General features: G+C 40.8%; 1 long non-coding RNA gene across 2 annotated transcripts; it reads left to right on the top strand.

Moving 5' to 3' along the window:
* The first annotated feature begins 3,217 nt into the window (after nt 1-3,217).
* LOC130704857 (uncharacterized) lies at nt 3,218-16,276 on the top strand. 2 transcript variants are annotated; one of them, XR_009005357.1, is made up of 3 exons: nt 3,218-3,315; nt 12,689-12,889; nt 15,331-16,276. It is a non-coding gene; the product is annotated as an uncharacterized LOC130704857 (long non-coding RNA). The 2 variants fall into 2 exon arrangements; XR_009005355.1 differs by lacking the exon at nt 3,218-3,315 and adding an exon at nt 4,474-4,597.
* Nucleotides 16,277-16,553: the final 277 nt, after the last annotated feature.

The raw sequence follows: 16,553 nt of genomic DNA, 5'->3' as shown, positions 1-16,553 counted from the left end.
TTACACATGATGGCTTCTAAAATACAGGCTTGTCTACATCAAGATGAAGTTCTGTGCAGTGAGAATATTCCTGTCTCAAACTGGGAAATGGGCAGTTCCTTTATGTGTCAGGGGAAAAACTGATTCAGCTGATGCCTGCTGTCTCTGGAGATACAAACCCTGTGTTTCACTGAGCCTGGCGCTTGTGTAATTTCATAAAGAGTGTCAGGTTTGTGATTATAATTCCTTGACGCTTTCAGTAAAATCCAACGAGAAAGACAAAACGTAAGCTGAAGAACACCAAAATGGAAGAAAATACATTTTGTTACAAGTAAGTCTATCTTTCTTCCCAGAAAGCTTTCCATTGACCCGAGATGTTGGCTAACATAGAAGCCATTCTTCTAAGGGCTTGAGGTTTGCACAGAGAGCGCTGAGCCTAGTTTTTAAGAGATGGATCATCCCAAGCCATTGTTTAAGGACAACCATGTGATAAGATCTGACTTTGGTTAACATGAGTAAACAAATCAAAATTGACTAAAACCGCCAGGTAAACACAGAGCCTAGAAAACAAAGACCTATGCTTAATTATTGAAATGCTAAGGTCCTCCTCAGACTTCCAAATCTGCACCCAAAGAGGCAGAGTCTTCAGACGAGCACCTTCTCAGTGCCCATCTCTAATGTGGGCACAGAGAACAATGAACAAGAATAAAAAATATGAGAATCAAGGTTGGTCAACTTTTGTTTGCTCACTGTGGCAGCAGATGCAATGATCTGTGGAGCTGTGAACTGCAAATGTGAGTTTCTATTTGCATATGCCTGCCTTCCCTCTACCAGGCGGTGGGTGGTTTGGCAGTGGTGGCATTGAGCTTTATCTCCACAGGTCCCCAGACTCTGAGGAGCTACATTGGCTGTGATGAAGGTGGATGAACGTTCCCTTGAGTTCCCAGACTTGGAGTATTGAACTCCCCTGGATATGACTTCGGTTTTCTCCTGCTTGGGAGGGAGTGAAAACATAATCTCTTGTAGATGGCACAATTGCATAAAATTAGATGGAAAAGTTTTTGAAATTCTATACATTGAAAGAAGAATTTATGTGGCTGGTAAGTAGCCAGGAGTTAGATCACATTAGATATGTATCGTTATTTCCTTCCTAACACCCATTCCCATTTTTTCTAGTTGATTATTTATTATAAAGTCATTTCTTTCCCATTTATTTTCCATGTCATTTGGGGTGAGACCTGCCTCATCCCAGGAACCAAACAGCATCAGCTACATAAACCAGACTCAGGCATGGAGAACACTGTGACCAGTTCAAAGATGGCCCGTGATTCAAGGGGAATCATTAAAATCCGATAAGCACGAGTGCCGGGGTTGTTTACAATGTTCTATTGGCTTAGCAATCCTGTGTCCAGCTTTATTGTCCCGGAAAACTCCTAATCTTTCAAAATCAAATTTAGATGTCTCCTCGTCTGTAAAACCTTCTCTGCTTCCTTCTCACAGTATAATCATCCTGGAGAATTTATAAACAATTTGTCAAGAAAGAAAATAAACTATCACTTGCAAGAGAGGATAAACCATGGTGTGATAGAATGTGCATTTTCAAAACACATTGTTCGACTGATTCCCAAATGGTAATTGACAGCAGGAACCACATTCTTGATGAAAGTATCACGCTTCATGTGATGAATGCAAGTGTCAAGAGAAAGAAGCCACATTTGCATGAACCAGTGAGTCAGGGAGGCTGAGTGGAGAAGCATCTGTGCAGATGAGCCGTCAAGAGATCGGGGGGGGGGGGCGGGGGGAACAAAGTGATCACACATGTGAAGGCCACGCTAGCATCAGCACAAAGGAGAAATGACACTGTCCCAAGCCAGGAAGACATGAGAGATTTTAGAAAGAAGTAAAACAGAAGTGAACAAGAAGTTTAACAGAAGCAGAGAAAATAACAGCACATGAAAAATATACAGAAGTGATTCAATGTATATAAAAATTGATATTCCTGAGAAAGAAAACAAAAGTACTGAGAAAGAAAACATATTTAAAGAGAACTAAAAACAAACGTTGAAAAATGGACACAGATACAAGTCTCATACATTGATTAGATGCCAAAGAGTTAGGAAGGAAGAGAAAGAGAAGGAGAGAGGGTGACAGAGCCAAAAGCTGTAATGACTTCTAAGGATAAATCAGAATATGTTTTACCAGTATGATTCTTGTTTGAGTCCATTCTAATAATTGTTACTGAATACTGGAGATAGTAGAGGGGGTCACTGAATCAGTTTAGGTGGAGCATTTTGAAAATGCCAACCACGTGGTGGGGCTGCCTGAGGAAAACCAGTCCCAACATCCCCGGGAGAAATGCTGTCCCCAGGAGTTCTTCCCGCAGAAAGCTCCAGGGCCTCTGTCATGTGCAAAAAGAGAAACAAGCCCTGCATCCCTGTGAAGACTGACCAGCAGGGACTCCTGGTAGACTCAAAGGTGGTGAAATACAAGGGAGAGCAAAGATTTTTGCATGAGAGCCCCCAAAATATGAAGTTATTGAAACAAAAACAATAATAAACATAAGCAAAACAAACTTAATTTCTCCCCTTCTCCTAGAACTCTCTTCAAAACTTAAAAAGAAAAAAAAAGAATCTAGCAAAACTCAGATTCATCCAAAATAATTTTACTCCAAAGAGATGGAAATATAAGTTCAATTAAGCAAGTGGTCCTTATGATTTTTGTGCTATGGGTCGCTGGAGAAAAGTCACTAAATTTGAGCCATAAAAGCGAAGTTCCAACTTTTAAAACTAAATTCCCAGGAAAGTCAGCACTGCATTCTTACTGGAGTATTTACTGAATGAATGTGGCTGGTTAGTATGTTCACGACTAAGGAGAAGTTCAATATAGAAAAATGTCTCTGGAGACTTTAATCGAAACGGGGTAGAGTTAGATCACAATCCACAGGATCACGGAGGAGGGATATCTGTGTCAGCCTAAGGTTTCCAGAAAGTGTTCCCAAATGAGAAAACTAATGAACCAAGTTCTTTAGGACAGAGTAATGCGATGTCGGGTGGGAGAAAGACTATTTCAAATGAAAAAAAAAAAAAAAAAAGAAAAAAGCAAGGAATGGTGACATAAATAGCCCAGCATTTTTGAAAAACCACAAGTTATGTGGTCTGATGATACCCAAAGGATGAGTAAGACTTAGCTGGGGAAAACGTGGAGGGAAGAGTATTTTAGGCAGAGAAAACAGTGTGTGGGAAGACCCTGGGGAAAGAAGCAACCAGAGGCACATTTGCAGACCTGAAGGGAATCATTGTGGCTGTAGTATCCTGAGGAGCAGGAGAGGGAACGCAGGTCAGATTGGGTGGCTGGGAGGGGCTGGCCCAAGCAGCGACTTGTGGGCAAGTTAAAGACTGTATTTTGTCCTTAGTTCACAGAGAAGCTATTAAGGGTTTTACAGAGGGATGATATTTTTAAATGATTACATTGGGCACCATGTGGAGGACAGATTATGAGACAAGCATGACCACAGAGAAAACAAAAGCGAGGCTTTATTTGCCCAGGCAAGATATGACAGTGATTTGGGCTAAGTTTGTGGTCTTGGTGTTGAAGACAGACAGATATATGATAGGAATGACAAAATGTAAGAGAATTTGGGTGGCAAGGATCGATTTATTTTACAGCTATAGGGAAATACGGAATTTTAAGGTTTTAAGCTGGGATGCGACTTGATCTGACTATTCTATGAGAACCATGTAGAAGACCAAAAGAGCAAAGGCAGTCTGGATTTTTAAAAAATAAGTCAATGAGAAAGAGAAAGAGAGGATATGAAGACAGAAAATATATTAAGAAGATAGAATATTCAGCTCTCGATGAGTGACAAGTAGGAACAACGGAGGGTGGAATGTCAGATGAGCAGATCTCTGGCTGAGGTACTAGATGGAGGGTTGTGACTTTAACTGATGTAGAAACTGCAGGAGGAGACAGGAGATTTGGGTAATAAATAATATATGAATTTCCAGATGTGCTCAGTTTGCAGTGGTACCTGGGGGACATCCCAGAGCATGTAGAGATGGTTCTGGGGCTTGGGAAGGTCTGGATGAGTCAGAGAGTCAGTCAGCAAGGTGTAGGTGGTATTTGAAGCCACAGGTTTGGATGATTGTTCTAGAAGCATATTTCAAACAATTAGGATTCTAAACCTCTTTTGTTGTTGTTGTTTTGCCCAATATTCTGGAAGCTTAAGGCATATGCCCCTCATCAGAAGCTCTTCCCTCCTGCCATGGGTTTGAGTGTGGCCGCAAGATCACCCCAGTGAGTGTGAGGGGGGCAGCAACACCACCAAAACAAAATAGACACATTTTTCACAGCTTCCATCTCACCCCCAAGTTATTGAGCCACTAATGTAGATTCGTAAATGCAGGCATCCCTGAGCAACACCAAAACTGCCTAAAATAGTAGCCTCACACAGTGGGCTCTCAAAAAATCACGTGCTGAACACAGACCAGAACCACAGAAAATGCCAAGAGAGACTAAGATAGAAAATGGTTGAAGAGGAAGAAGGAAAACTAGGAAAGATGATACCAAAGAAACCAAAAGAAGAGATAAAAACAAGATAAAAACTGTCAAAAATATGTGGGTGAGTTTATCACACTTTTTTTTTAGTGGGGTATAAGTTCTTTTTTGTTATAGTATAGTTGGTTTATACCGTTGTGTTAGTTTCAGGTGTACAGCAAAGTGATATTGAGTTATACAAGTGTGTATATATATATATAATATATATATATTCTTTTTCAGATTCTTTTCCCTTATAGGTTATTACAAAATATTGAGTATAGTTCCCTGTGCTATATGGTAGGTCCTTGTTAGTTATCTATTTTATATATGCTAGTGTGTATATGTTAATCCCAAATTCCCAGTTTATCCCTACTCCCTTTCCTCTTTGGTAACCATAAGTTTGTTTTCTCTGTTGGTGAGTCTATTTCTGTTTTGTAAATAAGTTTATTTGTGTCACTTTTAGATTCCACATATAAGTGATATCATATGGTATTTGTCTTTCTCTGTCCAGCTTACTTCACTTAGTATGATAATCTCTAGGTCCATCCATGTTGCCACAAATGACATTATTTCATTCTTTTTAATGGCCGAGTAATATTCCATTGTCTATATGTACCACATCTTGTTTATCCATTCCTCTGTTGATAGACATTTAGGTTGCTTCCACGTCTTGGCTACTGTAAATACTGCTTCAGTGAACATTTGGGTGCATGTATATTTTCGAATTATGGCTTTCTGTGGATATACGCCCAGGAGTGGGATTGCTGGATCACATGGTAACTCTATTTTTAGCTTTTTAAGGAATCTCTATACTGTTCTCCATAGTGGCTGTACCAATTTACATTCCCACCAAGAGTGTAGGAGGGTTCCCTTCTCTCCACACCCTCTCCAGCATTTATTGTTTGTACACTTCTTAATGATGGCCATTCTGACCAGTATGAGGTGGTACCTCATTGTAGTTTTGATTTGCGTTTCTCTAATAATTAGCAATGTTGAGCATTTTTTCATGTGCCTATTGGCTATCTGTATGTCTTCTTTGAAGAAATGTGTATTTAGATCTTCTGCCCATACTCTATTTTAACTAATTATTATTTTTATTGAAGTATAGTTGATTTATAATGTTGCATTAGTTTCAGGTGTACAGCAAAGTGATTCAGTTATATATCTTTTTCAGATGCTTTTGCATTATAGGTTATTACATTGAATACAGTTCCCTGTGCTATACAGTAGGTCCTTGTTGTTTATCTGTTTTATATATAGTAGTAGTTTGTATCTGTTAATCCCAACCTCCTAATTTATCCCTCCCCCCCAACTTTCCCCTTTGGTAACCATAAGTTTGTTTTCTATAATATGTCTGCAAGTCTATTTCTGTTTTATCACACTCTGTTTTAGTTGTCTCTCTCTTTCCCCTAATTTAAATAGATTTCAGGCTTTTGTCCACCAAAACTAATAATAAGCACTCGGGCAACCATCTCTGAGCTGTATCATAAATGAGGCAAATTTAGGATGAACCATGTTTCCCAGTAAGATAGCCTTCCTTGAACACCACCCCTTTACCCATCACTCAAAACAAATATCAGAAAGCCAGGGAATGAAAATGATTTCACTCCAGAGATAACTTATTGGTAATAGTAGACCACTACCGAACACTTTTTAAAATGAAGTATTAGTAACAAATTATGTAAGACAAACCCCACAGACAATCACAACATTACAATACACAAGTGTGGGGAGATGTTGAGACTGGGGATCGCTTAACTGGGCTGGGAGCTCATTTGAACATTTGTCTTCTGAGCACCTGGCATATGGTAGGTGCTCAATAAATGTCCAACAAAGTAGAGCAAATTGAATTTCCAAACTGAGGAACCGGAGTTTTCTTTACCTTCTGCTTTCAGGAATGCTTCTGATCTCGTATGTCTTCCCTCTGGCGGGCTACCACCTACTCGCTCTCAACACCTTTGCTTAGGCATCACCTCCAAAAGCCTTCCTCCAGCCTCCGACCCCTCTCTTTCCCCCTGGATTTCCCCCTCCCCACAATCATCTCAGGGCTGAGTTAGATGCCCCTTGTACAAACGGCTAAGCAATGGAGGTTCTCAAGGGAGAGCAATTTCACATGCCTCCTTTGTGACATCTAGCAATGTCTGGAGACGTTTTTGGTTGTCAAAATTTGGTAGGGAGGCGCTGCCGCTGGCATCTGTTGTGCAGAGGCCAGAGATGCTGCTAAACATCTACAAGGCACAGGATGGTCCCCAACAACTAAAAATTATCCACCTTAAAATGCCAGTAATACTACGGCAGAGAAGCCCTGTGCTAAAGCATTCTTTGTGCGTATCTGTCCTTATACTTACCGTGTTGTATTATAGTTCTTTGTTTGTATCTATACTTTATACCCTTTAGAGAAAGAAACTTTTATCCACTTTATTCAAATTAGCTGGCACCACAGATCACAATGTTGTACTTACAAACCAAGCGTCATGAATTAATTTGTTGCTGGAACCTTTTGTTTATTTCTAGTGTCTGGCCTCAAACCTAAAACGTGAATGACTGAATAGATGTTAGTTACTTCAAATTCATCTCTCGTCTTCCAGCCCATTCACATGATTTGGAGAAATTCGCCAGCTTGTTATCTTAGTATTTCAAATTAGAATCTGTTGTTGTGTGCGATGTGGAGTTTTTATTCCTTACGATTATGCATAAAATTTTAAAAGTAAAGTTTTTCCAAGCATTAATCCTTGGGGTACCATACCACTCACATTTCTCCATTATATGAAGTATCTCTTTCTTTCCTCCACTGGCTTCCATCTTTGCTAAGGCTCCCTAGGCATGGCAAAATAGGCCGCAGGACTTATGGTAATTCTATTGCCCAACAGTTCTCACTGGAGACAGATTTTTGAAAGCCTCAAATCCATTTCCAGCTAGGGTCCCTTGTTCTCCCTTATCTGCATTTTATTTACCTACTCCAAGAACTGACAGAGGTTAGTTCGGTGTAATTTCCTTTTACAGAGAGTCCCTGATGCCTATTCCTCTGTTAGTTTTGTGTTTAAATGTTCAGTAGATTTGTTTTCTGTTCCTTTTTCAGCTGGTAACTTGTGAGGCCTGCTCAAGGGATAATATTAGCTCCTCTGAACAATCTGGACAAGAGATATCAACCCACCAGGCAGGGGGTGCTGGCAGTGGGGCTCCTGGGAAATGAGCATGTGTCTGATTTCCCACAGAGCTCATCTAACGCTGCACCGCAAGGTATACATATTCCCCTCAACTCGGTGTCTCTGCTGTTAAGGTTAGCATGATATTTACTACTACTCTGTCTTTCAGAAAAGGAAGAACGCAGCACAGTAACACAAACAAGGACTTTGGAGTCCAAAAGACCTGCCTTTGAGACTCAGCATTGTTATTTTTTTGGTTCTGTGACCAGGAACATTCTTAACCCCATTTTCCTTATCTGTAAGCAGGAGGCAATATCTACTTCAGATGCTTAAGGAATTAACACATGCAAATATTTAGCAAGAGATCTGACTGATACCAGGTATTCAATAAATTAGAGCCCCTCCTTTTCCCAATAACTTGGTTATAGATTATCACATAACAGTGAATTAGAGAGTTCAAGTATAAGAGCTACTCCGAAATCCTTTTTCTAATGACAGAGCAATGAGTGCACTGAATCACAGCAACAAATGTGATCCTCTGCATGAAAGACACAAAACGTAGTGAAAGCCACAGTGTGGCTTTTCTTGGGGGACTTCATCCGTGGTCATAGAGCTTCATGGACCCCTCTGATAAAGTATCCCCAGGCAGCTCTCTGTTGGATGGGCAACACACTAGGCTTCTATTCTTCTCAGTTTTCATGTGGCTGCCTCTTTTCTCTCAATCTCAAGGACCATAGATTCCAGCTGGTTAATACATTGCATACTGTGCAGTAGATGCTATTTTAAATTAAGGCACTGTATGAGAACATGCAAGAAGCACATAAAAACCATTTGACTTTTTTGACATTTCCATGCTTTTCTGCATAAATACTTAGAGGACACCTTCCAAATCTCCCCAGTGGTCCGTCCCAGCTAATCTCAAGGGAAATACAAAACACAGCAGCCGAGTCCCAAGAAATACGATAAAAGCAAGTGACTCAAAACCTCAGGCGGCCCCGTCCTGCGTGTTTTCTTTCCCACAGGATTTTGTGCCTGGGTGATCACTTTTCCTTCAGTAAGGAGTAAACTGTATCTTAGCTGCTGCTCTTCCATATTCGGGACGCCACAGATCTTTGATTGCCGAGACATTGCGTGTTGCATACAGAGCTGGCTTTAATGACGTGTTCACGGGAAACTAATCTGCCTCGTCAGGGAACTGACACTCATCTCAGCTGCTCTGGAAATGGGAGTTGCTGATTTGTTTGCCAAGTGGATGGCTTCTCTGAGATCAGCATTCAAATGCTGCATTGTTAGTAATAATAATACGCTAAAGCTCTTCAAACACTCAAATATGTTTCTCCTAAAGCCTGACAAATGCTTTCAATCTTCGATGGTCTGTATTTTAAGTAGGATCTTAGCTCTGGGAACTTAAAAATTTTTTTTTTGTGACGGCAAGTTAGACCTGTCTTCTCAGTTGGTCTCATACCATTTTTATATAAATTAAGTGCCTAAAACTCATTTAAGAGGAAAACATTTGGAGGCCCTTTGCATTCCTGTATCCACTCTAGTGAGTTTCTCTGTCAAAAAACATTGACTGTTTCTCAAATATCACCAAGAACATGTAGATTTAAAAAGATTATGAATGAGCCAAGTTGAGGAAATCCCTACTACCCTTTGTGCTCAATTCCCAAAGTAAGAGATGATTGTATGTTTGGATTTGTAACAGACACGACTTATAAACGTTTAGACATTTGCTTATGGGAGGGGTGGGGGGTGGTGTGTGTGTGTGTGTGTGTGTGTGTGTGTGTGTGTGTGTGAAAACAAATGTAGCAAGTCCAATTCTTAGCCCACAACTCAAAGGCGTATGAAGTAGAACTTCCTTTCCTTCTCTGTCACTGAATTCACTTTCTATTTTTAACCTCAGTTGTCCTCAGTTTTCATTTTGGTTCTAGTTCTTTAAGAGGAGATCAAAGGTTGAGGGTGGGGGAGGTCTGATCTGGTCACTGGTTTTAAAATTGCTTATCCACTGTACTATGTATCCACTGTCACATCCTCATGCCCTCTGGTCCTTCATCCAGGACTTGCATTGTCCCTTGTAAGGCTGGAAGGCTGACTTGCATTGTCCCTCATTCCTAACCTCAAGGCCTGGTGGGCTTTAGCCCTTTTGCCATTTTGGTGCCTCCCCTTAGTGCATGAGCATCGTTTTCTTGCTCCCAGATAACGCTAGCCATGGAAATCCTGTGGAATTAACACCCTACTGACTTGTAGGTCACCCTTGAGCGTGTGTATGCCTGCCCTTGCTCTGTCTGTTGTAGTAGGCTGCAGGGGCATAGTTTCTGCTCCTGTTGGCTCTGCAAAACTACCTAGGATTCTGCATTTCTGCAGTGGGTGTCGGACTCGCACCAAATGGAAAGAGCAGTTCCTCACAAATCCAGCAGTTTACTATCTCCTGGCTTCCTTCTAACGAGCTTCCCACCCCAATCTGGGAAAAGTAAAATTTGTCTCTAGACAGGGAGCCCTACTCTGAGTTCTTCAGAGGTGTTTTGAATCTGTTGTTTGGGCCACACCTCCCCTGGAAGCTTTTGCTTTTGGCAATAAAAAGGTAGAGATGGCTCTTTTTCCCTTCACTTGTATTATATTAAATCTCTTCCCTAAGGCATTGAGAGCTTAATGGCCTGAGTACTCAAATTGGAGAAAGGTTAAGTAATATAAGGAAACACAGGTATAAAACCTTGGTTCATATTTCCAAATATTGTCACACTTCACTAAATATTACTGTTTTAACTATGTGTCATGCTAAGTATTAACAAAATTTTAAGAGAGCTTTATATTTTATAGAACACATTATTTTTAGCATATATATGATCCAGCAATCCCACTCCTGGGTATATATCCAAAAACAAAAACACTAATTCAAAAACATACATACACCCCAATGTTCACAGCAGCATTCTTTACAACAGCCAAAATACGGAAGCAACCCAAGTGTCCATTAACAGATGAATGGATAAGGAAGATGTGGTATACACACACGCACACACACACACACACACACACACACACACGTGTACACACAATGGAATGTAAGTCATAGCTAGTGGGAAGCAGCTGCATTGCACGGGGAGATCAGCTCGGTGCTTTGTGACCACCTAGAGGGGTGGGATAGGGAGGGTGGGAGGGAGACGCAAGAGGGAGCGGATATGGGGAAATATGTTTATGTAAAGCTGATTCACTTTGTTATACGGCAGAAACTAGCACACCATTGTAAAGCAATTATACTCCAATAAAGATGTTAAAAAAAAAAAAAAAGAAATTTTGACCTTTGCAACAACGTTGACGGACCCAGAGAGTATTATGCTTAGTGAAATAAGAGGAAGACAAATATTGTTTCATCACTTATATATGGAAACTAAAAAATAAAACAAACAAATGTATATAACAAAACGATATATAAAGAAAACAAACTAGTCGATACCAGTGAGGAGAGGAAAGAGGGGAGGGGCAAATAGGGGTTTGAGTTTAAGAGATACAAGCTACTGTGTACAAAATAAACAACAAGACCTATATTGTACAGCACAGGGAAATACAGTCATTACTTTGTAATAACTTTAAATGGAGTATAATCTATAAAAATATTGAATCACTATGCTGTATACCTGAAACTAATATAATGTTGTAAATCAACTACACTTCAATTAAAAATAAAAAAAAAAATACAAAGCATTGAGCGAGGTACCCTAAGGAAGCACAGACATCTAAAAAAAAGTCAGTATTTAGATACCTATAGGTAAAGGGAATCCTAAATATATATGTCTCTTAGGTCTTTATTCCAAATGATCTTGAAATTTTCTGACTCTGAAAATCAATTTTCCCAAATTAGGTCTCTTGAAAACGAGTCTCTGCAAATAACAAGCAGAAGATGAAGAAGGAATAAAAGGATATAAATTGGCCAAAGACCAAATTATATTTGGCTGCTTAGATTTCAGCACTGATTTTACTTTATTTTTCCAACTATGGTAAATATCATGAGACCCTATCAACCCTTACAAGCACGTAGAATGCCTTTTTATATCCTGTTTTCTCTGATTTTATATCCTATAATCATCTTCATCAACTGCCCTTTGCCAAATATTTGTTCCTCTTAGAATCCTTCCTTCCTCAGGCTAAGTTAGTTATCTCTTTCCTTAGGCTTTCCAAGTACCTTGTCTCACTGTTAGAATGAATCACAAGTTGCATTTATTTCAATAGATGTCAATATTCTCTTTTTCTCTACTATGGTCTGTTTATAAATTTTTTACTGTTTTTTTACTTTTGTATCACTGATGCCCAGCGTAGCATTTGGATGTTCATTAAATGTTAAGTGTGGGGGAACAGGCAGGTAAAGAGTAAACTGTGTCCTGGTAGAGCTGGGCCTTAAAGTTCATTCATTCATTCAATTAGTGAATCAGTCATCCAAACATACTCCTTGAGCACCTACTATACGCTAAGCACTGCCTAGGCATTAGCTTTAGTACAGTGAACAGAAGAGAAAAATTCCCCATTGAGCTTACTTTCTAATAGAGGATGAAGACAATAAAAAACAAATAGAGAAAATATCAGGTTGTGATCAGTGGTCTTAAGGAAATAAAGCAAAGTAGAGAAAGAGAGGGACCCCAGATTGGGAGGGTATTGTCTTTTACAGAGAGCAGTTCCAAAAGGTCTGACCACCTCAAATAAGGTTATATTTGGGCAAAGATCTAAAAGGATATGTGAAACAGATGATGCAGATATCAGGGCTGGAGGGGAGGAGGGACCATTCCATGCAGAGGAAACAACAAATGTAAAGGTTCTGAGGCAAAATGGTACCCACTGTGTTTAAGGAACAGTACTGAGGCAGTGTAGGTTAAGAAGGGGGATGGCAGCTAATTAGGTCTGAAAAGTCTTTTATGCAGGTATTTTTAGTCTATGACAAAGGTTTTGGATTTTATTCTAAGTGTCATGGGATTTCACTAGAAGGTTTTGGAACATAAGATTGATACGATATTAAATCATGATTGACATGACTTTAGTGTTTAAAGCATCACTCTGAACGCTGTGTAGAAAAGTCTGCATGGGCTCCCGGTGACCGCCGGAGCACTGGCTAGGAGGCCACCGCGATCGTGCAGGAGAGAGCTGCTGGGGGCTTAGACCCAGGCTGGGAGAAGTGGACTGATTCTGGATTCATCTAGAAGACAGAGAACACAGGACTTCCTAACGGAATGGAATGGATGGTGAGATGCACATCTGAATTAAAGATTCCTTCGGGATTTGGGTCTTGACAAACTTGGTAAATGGTCCTGCTCCATCCTGTGAAGAGAACACCGAGGAAAGAGCTAGTTTGGGGGTGTAAGGAAGGGAGCAGATGAATCAAGAGCTCTGCTCTAGACATTGTTGGGGAGGAAAAGCTTTCCTTGACCCTCTAAGGGTCCCCAGTTGGGTCTGAAAATTAAACTGACAAAGAGATTAACAGGAGAAAAGCATATACATTGTATTAAATTTTTATGGATATGGGAGTTTTCACAAGACAATGAAGACCTGAAGAAGTGACCACAGCAGGAAGCTTTTATACCTTCCAGACAAACAAACAATCCATTTGTGAAGAACTGACAAGACTGAGGCATTTGGGTGAGGGGTAGTAAATGGTGAAGTGGTAGCTAGGAAGATGAAGGTTAGTTTAACAAGGTTTGCTAATCTTGTGAAAGCAAGATTTTTCAGCCCACAATTCCCTGTCCCTGGTGATAAGAATGTGTTCCCTCCTCCAGATACAGGGACGGTATCTTTCACGTGGGAGTTTCATGACCTCCTTCAGAGAAGAGAGGAGGGGGGAACAGGTCAGAGTGCCCTTCCTGCTTCTGCCTTTTAGAAAATTCCTGCGGCTTAAGGTATTTAATATGTCAAGGTGCCCTATTTGGGGTAGCATGTCCTGAGCCCTATCAACATGTTTACTTTGAGGTGTCTATTTGACATACAGGTGGAAGTGTGGAGTAGGTGGTAAAAATGAGAGTCAGCAGTGTAGGGGAGAATGTGACACTGGGGATGTGAATCTAGAAGTCAAGAAAATGGGTGAGATGAGAGAGAGAGAGAGAGAGAGAGAGAGAGGTAGGGGGGAGAGAGGGAGGGAGGGGGGAGAGAGGGAGGGAGGGGGGGAGAGAGAGAGAGAAAGGGAGAGAGAGGGATCCGAGGATTGAGGCCTGGGCACTTCAAAGTTTAGTCAAAATAAGTTGAAGAGAAGAGGATGGAGAAAAAGAAAAAGTGTTGCTCCTCTATCTCTGAAGTCCAGGTAGCCAAAGTGTGTTGGAGTTTTTAGATGGTGGTCAGCTGGGTCACACAATGCTGAAAGGCAGGATGGGATAAGGACTGAGAATTATGGATTGACTTTGGCAATAAAGTGGCCATTGAAGACACTAACATAATCAGTTTCAACAGAGTAGTGGGGACTAAAGTCATTGGAGTGTGTTCAGGAGAATTGAAGGAGCAGTGGAAACAGTAAGTATGTACAGTCCTTTATAGGAGATTTACTATAAAAGGAGTAGATAAATAAGGTGCAGCTAGACATAGATTTGGGTAAAGCGAAAGATTATTATATTTTTAAGTTTTAATCTTGAAATGACAGTTGATGCCCAAGATGCTGCAAAAGTATTACAGAGATCCCATGTTCCCTTCACCCAGCCTCACGTAATATTAAAGGTTTAATATAAGATGTATCACATTTTTGTGTTCTTGTGAGAATTATCCAGTGTATTGGGCAAAATGGATGATATAGGATAAATGGAGGTAAGTGTATCTGTAAAGCCCTTTAGTAGGTGAAGGGATAAGATCTAGTACACAAGTGGAAAAGTTGGACTCAAATCTGGGCATGGCATTGTAACTCATGGAAAGACGCGATATATGGTTTTCATATTTATTGGTGGGAACTTGTATGAATTTTCATCAGATTGCTCCTATTTTCTCCTGAAATAAGAAGCTGAACATGTGAAGATATGATGAGGTGTTGCTTGGTTGGAGATAACGGGAAAGAGTCACCTAGAAGAGGGCCAATCTTTGGACTAAGAAAATGCAGTACGATCACGGTTAACCCTAAGGCCTCTGTAAGGTTTGTGGTCATCATATGAAAGTGAGACTAATTGGTCTCATAGTTTGTTTTTCTTCAGTTATATTCAATTGTTCGGGTGAAGAACAAACGGAGAGTTGAATTTTAGCCAGGGTTGGCGTTTCAACCAGAAAGTAGGACAAAGAGAGACAGGGGTAAGATAATCAGAGATGTGCTTTAAGGAGTGATTTCTATGATGGATCACGGAATCTAAACTGAGTAAGGAAGGAAGAGAGGATATAAGGTAAAGAATGGTCAGTGGCCTGGAAATCCCAGCAGAGTCAAACATTTTTGGAGTTTAGATACTGGAGTGAATGTGCTTGAAGCGCAGGCAGTAGAAGTCAGAGAGGGGAATGTCTGGAGATTGTGGAACCAGTGCAGATGTTGGAATAATAAGCACGGAAGGAAAAATCTGAGGTGAAGAATCACCAAGATTATGATAGTGGTAGTTTTGGAGAGACCAGCCATAAACCAGATCGTAAAAGATTTGAGGAAAGTGGGGGAGGGACCCAGACATCTGTGCATGACAAGCCAGAACCACCAGCCCATACGATGCTTTTGTTTTTCTTTTTCTGTTTTTAGAAAAAAACAAACACCCCAGCACCCCCTCTGGACAGACATTGCCATGCAGAAGGTCAACTTGGAAGTGAATGGTTCCTTGAGCCCCTGAGAAACAGGAACCTCACTCAACAGGATGCATCCCTGAGCCAGGGCTTCTGGCTTAGCAAGAAGAGGTCCGGCGTTCCCGTCAGATTGGAAGTTACGTGCAGGCACTCCTGTGCCCCTGCACAATCTGGCTGGAGTACATGACGAAAATTCAAAGTCTCTGCGCATTTTACGGAAAAAGGAAGAAGCAATCTTCCAGAAGCAGCGACTAAGAATAAGAACACTAACTCCCTTCCCCCAACTCAACTGTATGTGAGTGTGAAACGAAAGGAATCATTTTCTGTGGAATCAGTGTCCTCAGGGAGCATCCATGCTCAGGTAGAAGAAGGTAAAGATACTTTCACAGACCCATCATGATGAGCATATAGGGATTTTACCGTGAAAAGTAATGTGTCTCATAGGCACAATGGAGGGGTCTGAGGGTGAGACTGAATCTGGGCTTCTTGTGAAGATTAAAATAATTTTGGATGAAGAGAATAATAGGATTAATCCTGATTGCATCTTGAGATGAGATGAATAATCAATTCTAATTATTACCTCCTTTCATCAAGAATTCTGGGACTTCCCTGGTGGTACAGTGGTTAAGAATCCACCTGCCAATGCAGGGGACACGGGTTCAAGCCCTGGTCTGGGAAGATCCCCCATGCCACGGAGCAACTAAGCCCGTGCGCCACAAATACTGAGCCTGTGCTCTAGAACCTGCGAGACACAACTACTGAGCCCACGTGCTGCAACTACTGAAGCCCGCATGCCGAGAGCCCGTGCTCTGCAACAAGAGAAGCTACCGCAAAGAGAAGCCCGCGCACCGCAATGAAGAGTAGCCCCCGCTCGTTACAACTAGAGAAAGCCTGCACGCAGCAACAAAGACCCAATGCAGGCAAAAATAAATAAATAAATCAATAATTTTAAAACAAAAAGAATTCTGTGGCATTCTTGATGAAGTGGAAATGCTGGTGGAGTGCAAATGTGATTGACCCAAATGGGCTACCTTTGCCCACCTTTGCCTGACTTGGCTGAGTTTAGTGTGGAAGCTACAAGAGGGACTTACACAGAGAATTAAGGGTACACCAGAATATGAATCACTACTACCCTTAAAAAAATCTCATTTATTCTGAATAAATTGATTTAGAATTTGTCTT

Source organism: Balaenoptera acutorostrata, chromosome 1 (genome assembly GCF_949987535.1).
Source record: "Balaenoptera acutorostrata chromosome 1, mBalAcu1.1, whole genome shotgun sequence".
In the NCBI taxonomy this organism is placed as follows: domain Eukaryota; kingdom Metazoa; phylum Chordata; class Mammalia; order Artiodactyla; family Balaenopteridae; genus Balaenoptera; species Balaenoptera acutorostrata.
The sequence above is the reverse complement of the archived record's forward strand: the minus strand, read 5'-3'. Positions and strand labels throughout refer to the sequence as shown.